This window comes from Tachyglossus aculeatus, chromosome 5 (genome assembly GCF_015852505.1).
Source record: "Tachyglossus aculeatus isolate mTacAcu1 chromosome 5, mTacAcu1.pri, whole genome shotgun sequence".
Classification (NCBI taxonomy): domain Eukaryota; kingdom Metazoa; phylum Chordata; class Mammalia; order Monotremata; family Tachyglossidae; genus Tachyglossus; species Tachyglossus aculeatus.
Window position 1 is genome coordinate 44,721,764 of NC_052070.1, and position 7,356 is coordinate 44,729,119.

The 7,356-nt window shown below is 45.0% G+C and overlaps 1 non-coding gene across 1 annotated transcript; it reads right to left on the reverse strand.

The window, feature by feature from the left end:
• Nucleotides 1-6,866: 6,866 nt before the first annotated feature.
• Nucleotides 6,867-7,004, reverse strand: LOC119929168. The gene has a single exon (XR_005451306.1). It is a non-coding gene; the product is annotated as a small nucleolar RNA SNORA7 (small nucleolar RNA).
• Nucleotides 7,005-7,356: the final 352 nt, after the last annotated feature.

Here is a 7,356-nt window from a genome sequence, read left to right on the forward strand (position 1 = left end):
CAGGATGTCCGCAAAGTCATCACAATGAAAAGAAAAAGTTTTTTTTTCCCACTTTCTAGTATTTACACCCCCTTCCCCCAAAAGAAATCGATGAGGGGCTCCAGATCATCCAACAGCACATTCCACCACAAAAGACTTGGCATTAGTCACTGGATGACAGCTTCTGCTTCTGACACATCTGAGTTCTTAGTTCTCAGCAGCTGTAGGTAGGCAGGTATTCATGTAACTGCCCACATAAGCCAAAGAAAAACCTAAATCAACCCTTCGGTCTTCCCCTCTGGCACCCGAACACGATCTGAATTAAAAATGGGAGGATCGAGAAACGATAGGGCAGTCATCTGGCCCGTTTCCAGTTCTTGGCTAAAAGTCACTGGCTACCAAATTATTAAAATTCATCTGGTAACTATGCCGACTAGTTGCAGAATAAATTAAAAGCAAACACTTGACAGTTTGCTGATAGAGTGATTGTGACATGGGTGAGAGGCCCCACTTTCCGATACGGCTTTTGGACCTGTGTGTGGAGGGGTTTTGGGGGGCGAGGGGGAGAGGTTAGCTATTTGGATATCCCCAACTATTGCGTGGGCTTTTTGTGGAATACAAAATGTGTTGAGGATAGGCCCATGTCAGAGATGGCATGAGAAAATGATAGTGGAGACAAGGGCTCTAAAGTGGTAGCAAAGGTGGAGCGCTTTTATGTTTAACTGGAGCCCGGGAGCATTCTATCTGAAGACAATAGGTCATTGTTCTCGGGGAGTATATGCACCATGGTCCTGAGGAAGCAAACAGAAAGTCAGAACCCATTATCTCTTCATGTGTGATAGGAGGCAGCAGGTTTTAACCAGAAACATAAAGCAAACATCCAACTGGGAAATGCAGGATCCAAAGGCATTGGTTTCACTCCTAGTGAGTCACCAGCATAAAATCCAAATGCAAAATATTAAACTTACTGTATAATCTTATTATACTGGTGGGTATTTTGCATCGCATGTTAAGTCTGGTTTATCTTAGAAAGTAACAATTTCTCCATCGAGGGAATGTCTGCAACTTCAACCAACTTCAACTTCAACCCCGGCTGCCTCGGCAGGGGAAGGAGCCCAGCTCTGAGAAAAAGGAGAACTGAGTTCTAGTCCCAGTTTTGCCCACGGGGGCTAAAGCCTTCGGAGGCGAAGCCTTCTGATAGAAAAATCCCCTAGAGTGTTCTGCAGGGTGGAATGACCCAGTAGAAATCAATTAACCAATCAATCGTTGTTTCTTGAGTGCTTACTATGTGCAGAGCACTGTAGGAAGCGTTTGGGAGAAGACAATACCACAGAATTAGCAGAAAAGTTCCCTGCCCATATTGAGCTAGCAGCCTGAAAAAGAGCTGGAAGACATGGCCACCAAAGACTGCAGCAACCCCCAAGGCAACTGCCTGATGGACCATGGCATGAGAAGCAGCATAGGTTAGTGGATAGAGCTTGGGCCTGGGAATCAGAAGGTCATGGGTTCTAAATCCACCTGTGCCACTTGTCTGCTGTGTGACTTGGGCAAATCACTTTACTTCTCTGTGCCTCGGTTATCTCATCTGTAATCCATGTTTCTTTGTTTCCCTTGGGTGGGCAGAGCAGAGGGCAGGCCCAGATTAGGTCGGGGTTGGGCAAATTCATAATAATAATAATGATGGATGAAGTCACTTAGCTCCTCTGCCGCTAATCTCCTCACCGTGCCTCGTTCTCGCCTGTCCCGCCGTCGACCCCCCAGCCCACGTCATCCCCCTGGCCCGGAATGCCCTCCCTCTGCCCATCCGCCAAGCCAGCTCTCTTCCTCCCTTCAAGGCCCTACTGAGAGCTCACCTCCTCCACGAGGCCTTCCCAGACTGAGCCCCCTCCTTCCTCTCCCCCTCCTTCCCCCTCCATCCTGTCTTACCTCCTTCCCTTCCCCACAGCACCTGTATATATGTATATATGTTTGTACATATTTATTACTCTATTTATTTATTTTACTTGTACCTATCTATTCTATTTATTTTATTTTGTTAATATGTTTGGTTTTGTTCTCTGTCTCCCCCTTCTAGACTGTGAGCCCACTGTTGGGTAGGGACCGTCTCTCTATGTTGCCAACTTGTACTTCCCAAGCGCTTAGTACAGTGCTCTTCACACAGTAAGCACTCAATAAATACGTTTGATTGATTGATTCTCTGGGCCTCAGTTACCACATCTGTAAAATGGGGATTAAGACTGTGATCCCCACGTGGTACAACCTGAATACCTTGTATCTACCCCAGTGCTTAGAACAGTGTTTTGCACATAGTAAGCGCTTAACAAATACCAACATTATTATTATTATGGTAAGCGCTTAACAAATACCATTATTATTATTATTATTTGTACTTCCCAAGCGCTTAGTACAGTGCTCTGCACACAGTAAGCGCTCAATAAATACGATTGATGATGATGATGATGATGATTATTCAGTGTTCCATTCATTTGGACTTCCTTGGGCCCCCTGCTGGTGGACCGTGGAACAGCAGCTTGGTAAACTGGCGTTGGCTATGGCGTTGCCCTGCATCCGTGCTTCAGGCATAGAATGATAATAATGCCATTTGTTAAGTGCTTCTTATGTGCCAGGCACTGTACTAAACACTGGGGTCGATACAACAGGAAGCAGAGAAGCAGCGTGGCTCAGTGGAAAGAGCACGGGCTTTTAGACTGTGAGCCCACTGTTGGGTAGGGACTGTCTCTGTATGTTGCCAACCTGTACTTCCCAAGCGCTTAGTACAGTGCTCTGCACACAGTAAGCGCTCAATAAATACGATTGGTTGGTTGATTTGGAGTTGGAGGTCATGGGTTCAAATCCCGACTCCGCCAACTGTCAGCTGGGTGACTTTGGGCAGGTCACTTAACTCCTCTGTGCCTCAGTTACCTCATCTGTAAAATGGGGATTATGACCGTGAGCCCCCCGTGGGACGACCTCATCACCGTGTAACCTCCCCAGCGCTTAGAACAGTGCTTTGCACAAAGTAAGCACTTAATAAATGCCATCATCATTATTATTATTATCATTATTACAAGCAAATCCAGTTGGACACAGCCCACGTCTCACACAGGGCTCACATTCTTCATCCCCATTTTAGAGAAGCAGCATGGCCTAACGACAAGAGCCCAGGCTTGAGAGTCACAGGATGTGGTTTCTAATCCCGGCTCCGCCACTGGTCTGCCGTGTGACTTTGGCAAGTCGCTTCACTTCTCTTTGCCTCGGTTACCTCATCTGTAAAATGGGGATGAAGACTGTGAGCCCCATGTGGGACAACCTGATTACCTTGTATCCCCCCCAGTGCTTAGAACAGAGCTTGGCACATAGTAAGCGCTTAACAAATGCCATTATTATTATTATTGTTGTTGCATTGTACTCTCCCAAGCACTTAGTACAGTTCTCTGCACAAAGTGCTCAATAAATATGATTGAATGAATGAATGAATTGTAGCAGTTTACTAATTCTGCTGTATTGTACCTTCCCAAGCACTTAGAACAGTGTTCTGCATACAGTGAGCACTCAATAAATACCATTGATGATTTAAATGATGATAATACTAATGATATTTTTGTAGCACTGACTTTGTGCCACGAGAGATTATTAGGGTTCCTGGAAGAGGCTCAGTAGCAGCACAGGCCTGGAAGTTAGAGACGCTGGGTTCTAACCCTGGCTCCACCACTTGTCTGCTTTGTGAACTTGGGCAAGTCACTTAACTTCCCCGTGCCTCAGTTTCCTCAACTGCAAAATGAGGATTCGATACCTGGTCTCCTTCCTACTTGGACTGTGAGCTCAGTGTGGGATAGGAACTGTGTCCAACTTGATGAATTTATATCTACTCCAGCACTGAGAACAGTGCTTGACATATAGTAAGTGCTTAACAGATACCATTTTTTAAAATATCTAAGCTTCTTTACAGAACACAAAGTCCAAAGATCACCAGTTCTAGACTAATGCTGGACATTCAGGTTTCTTCATCTAGAATCATGACTAAGGGAATGGCCTAGTAGAAAGAGCATGGGCCTGGGAGTGGGGCTCTGGGTTGTAATTCCGGCTCTATCAATTGCTCGCTCTGTGACCTTGGGCGAGTCACTTCATTTCTTTGAGCCTCGGTTTCCTCAACTGTCAAACGGGGAGTCAACATCTGCTCTATTTTCTACTTCAGACCATGAGCCCCATGCAGGGCAGAGACTGTGTCTGACATAATTGAGTTGTACCTACTCCAGTGCTTAGAACAGCGTTTGACACATGGTAAGCGCTTAACGAGTACCATAAAACAGAGAAAAATCAATCCATCAATGGTATTTATTAAGCTCCTACTCCGTGGACACACTACCAGAACGATTGCGGATGGAGGTGGGGCGTTCTGGGACAGATGCAACCATGGAATCGCTATGGGTTGGAGACGACTCGATGAGACAAGGACAAGACAAGACTGAGTACTAAGGACTGTGCTAAACCCTCAGGAGAGTTCAACCACAATAAAACCTGTTTTCTAGCCTCAGGGAGATTTCAATCTAATGGGGGAGTCAGACAAAAATTATCTACAAATAGTAGGAACCGGAGGAAGAACAAACCTATAGCAGGAAGTGATACACGTAGGGACCGTCTCTATATGTTGCCAACTTGTACCTCCCAAGCGCTTAGTACAGTGCTCTGCACACAGCTCAATAAATACGATTGAATGAATGAATGATGTATCAGGATGAAATATCCCAAGGAAAAATTGTACTTATAGGTGTACCCTTTAAAAACTTGATAATCTCTGCCCCCTTAGTCCCACAGAACTTATGTAAATATCCTTAATTCATTTTAATGTCTGTCTCCCCCTCTAAACTGTAAGCTCCTTGTGGGCAGGGAACATGTCTACCAACTCTTTAGTATTGTATTCTCCAAAGTGCTTAGTACTGTGCTTTGAACACAGTAAGCACTCAACAAATAGGTGAGTAATTGATATGTGTACATTTATATCTATATCTATATATAGATAACAAAAAAAATTTCAAAAATGCACATGAACATAAGTGCTTAGGATAGGAATTAATAATCTAAAGGTTGGGTGTTTGGTTGATGCAACAGAGGTGTTGGGAGTTAATTAATTTGGAGGGGAAGGAAAATGGTTCCTGGAAGTTGCAACTGGGAATGCTATTTCCAAATGTAGTCGTGGCATGCATGTTTTAATATTATATTATATGGAGGGCACAATTATCAATCAATGGTATTTATTGAGAGCTTACTGTGTGCAGAGCACTATACTAAGCGCTTGGGAGAATACAATACTATAGATCTGGTAGACATGTTCCCTGCCTGCAATGAGCTTACAGTCTAGAGTGAGAAATTCTGGGAGAAACTCACAGGAACTCAGATCTGGTAACCATTTTTAGATCATTCACCTCTTTAAGGGATGATGATCATGTGGGTAGTCAAGACAGAGCAATGTTTACTTGGCTGGCAAGAAAGAGGGGATTGCAATACTTTCCCTATCACTAGCCCTTAATATTTGTAAACTATTACCTTTCAGCATTTCCTTCTTGGTTTCTGAAAGTTCATACTAGGCTGTATCTCTTGGGCAGCTCCTAGGAGGCCTTCAAAGGTGAGTTTTGACAGGGTGGAAGTTAGGAACTCCTGGGCCCAGACACAATATCTTTTTGGTGACTATAGGGAAAGGCACCTGAAAAACATCAAGACAGGGAGGAAGAGAGGGAAAACGGATGGAGAAGTATTTTTAAAATATGCACATCCTGAGCTTTGACGGGTGAGCATTACCGTTTCAGCATCATCTATCCCCATCTTATTATTCTTACCACTGATCTAAATAGTGATGATAATAACTAGTAATTTTTTAATGATATTTGTTAAGTGCTTACTATGTGCCAAGCGCTGTACTAAGTGCTGGGGTAGATACAAGGTAATTGGATTGGACACAGTCCCAGTCCCACATTGGGCTCACAATCTTAATCCCCATTTAGAAATTATGTGACTTGCCCAAAGTCACACAGCAGACAAGTGACAGATCTGGGATTAGAACTGTTGACTCCCAGGACTGTGCTCTTTCATTCAGTCGTATTTATTGAGCACTTACTGTGTGCAGAGCACTCTTTCCACTAGGCTATGCAGCTTCTCTGGGCCACTAGCTTCTACCGTTAAATATTTGTTAAATGGCTACTATGTGCGAAGCAGTGTGTCAAGCACTGGGGTAAACGCAAGTTAATCAGGTCAGACACAGTCCCTGTTCCACATGGGTCTCACAGTCTAAGTAGGAGGAAGAGCAAGGGTAGAATCCCCATTTTAAAGATGAGGAGGCTGAAGACCAGAGAAGCTGAGTGACTTGCCCGAAGTCACGCAGCAGGCAAGTGGGATGGGATTGGAGCTCTGGTTTCCTGACTCCTAGTTCTGGGCTCTTTCCACTAAGAGTCCACTTCTTGAACTTGAACTTTCACCCCTCTTCCAAGATCCCAGTGCCTATAAAATGGAGATGAGATGAGGCTACCCTCCACATGTGTCTGCAGTCTATGCTCATCTCCCTCAACCGTCTTGAAAAGAGTGATTGCACACACACACACACACACACACACACAGAGACCACATACACAAACACTCCCCTCCCCTCAGCCCCCTACAAAGTACATCTTGTCTTGTCTTATGCTGTCGAGTCATCTCCGACCCAGAGCGACTCCATGGACGCATCTCTCCCAGTACCCCTCACGTCCATCCACAATCATTCCGGGAGTGAGTCCGTGGAGTTTTCTTGGTAAAAATACGGAAGTGGTTTACCATTGTCTTCTTCCGTGCAGTAAACTTGAGTCTCACCCTCGACTTGCTTCCGTGCCGCTGATGCCCGTCATGGGTGAGTTTTGACTTGTAGCAGATTGCCTTCCACTCACTAGCCACTGCCCAAGCTAGGAATGGAATGGATAGGCCTCTGCTTGCCTCTCCCTCCCGTAGCCAAGACTAATAGAGTACTGGAAACTCTCCAGGTGCCATGCTGAGGGGGGAGCAAACTATATAGATAAAGCCAAGCCTACTAAACGCCATACGTGCTTACTGGCACCATCTCTAGAACATAATCTCTAGAACATGAGTGAAGCAGCATGGCTTAGTGGAAAGAGCACGGGCTTGGAAGTCAGAGGTCATGGGTTCCAATTCCGGCTTCGCCACTTGTCAGCTGTGTGACTTTGGGCAAGTCACTTAGCTTCTCTGTGCCTCAGTTATCTCATCTGTAAAATGGGGATTAAGTCTGTGAGCCCCACATGGGACAACCTGATCACCTTGTATCTCCCCAAGCACTTACAACAGTACCTTGGCACATAGTAAGTGCTTAACAAATACCGTTATTATTATTACTAT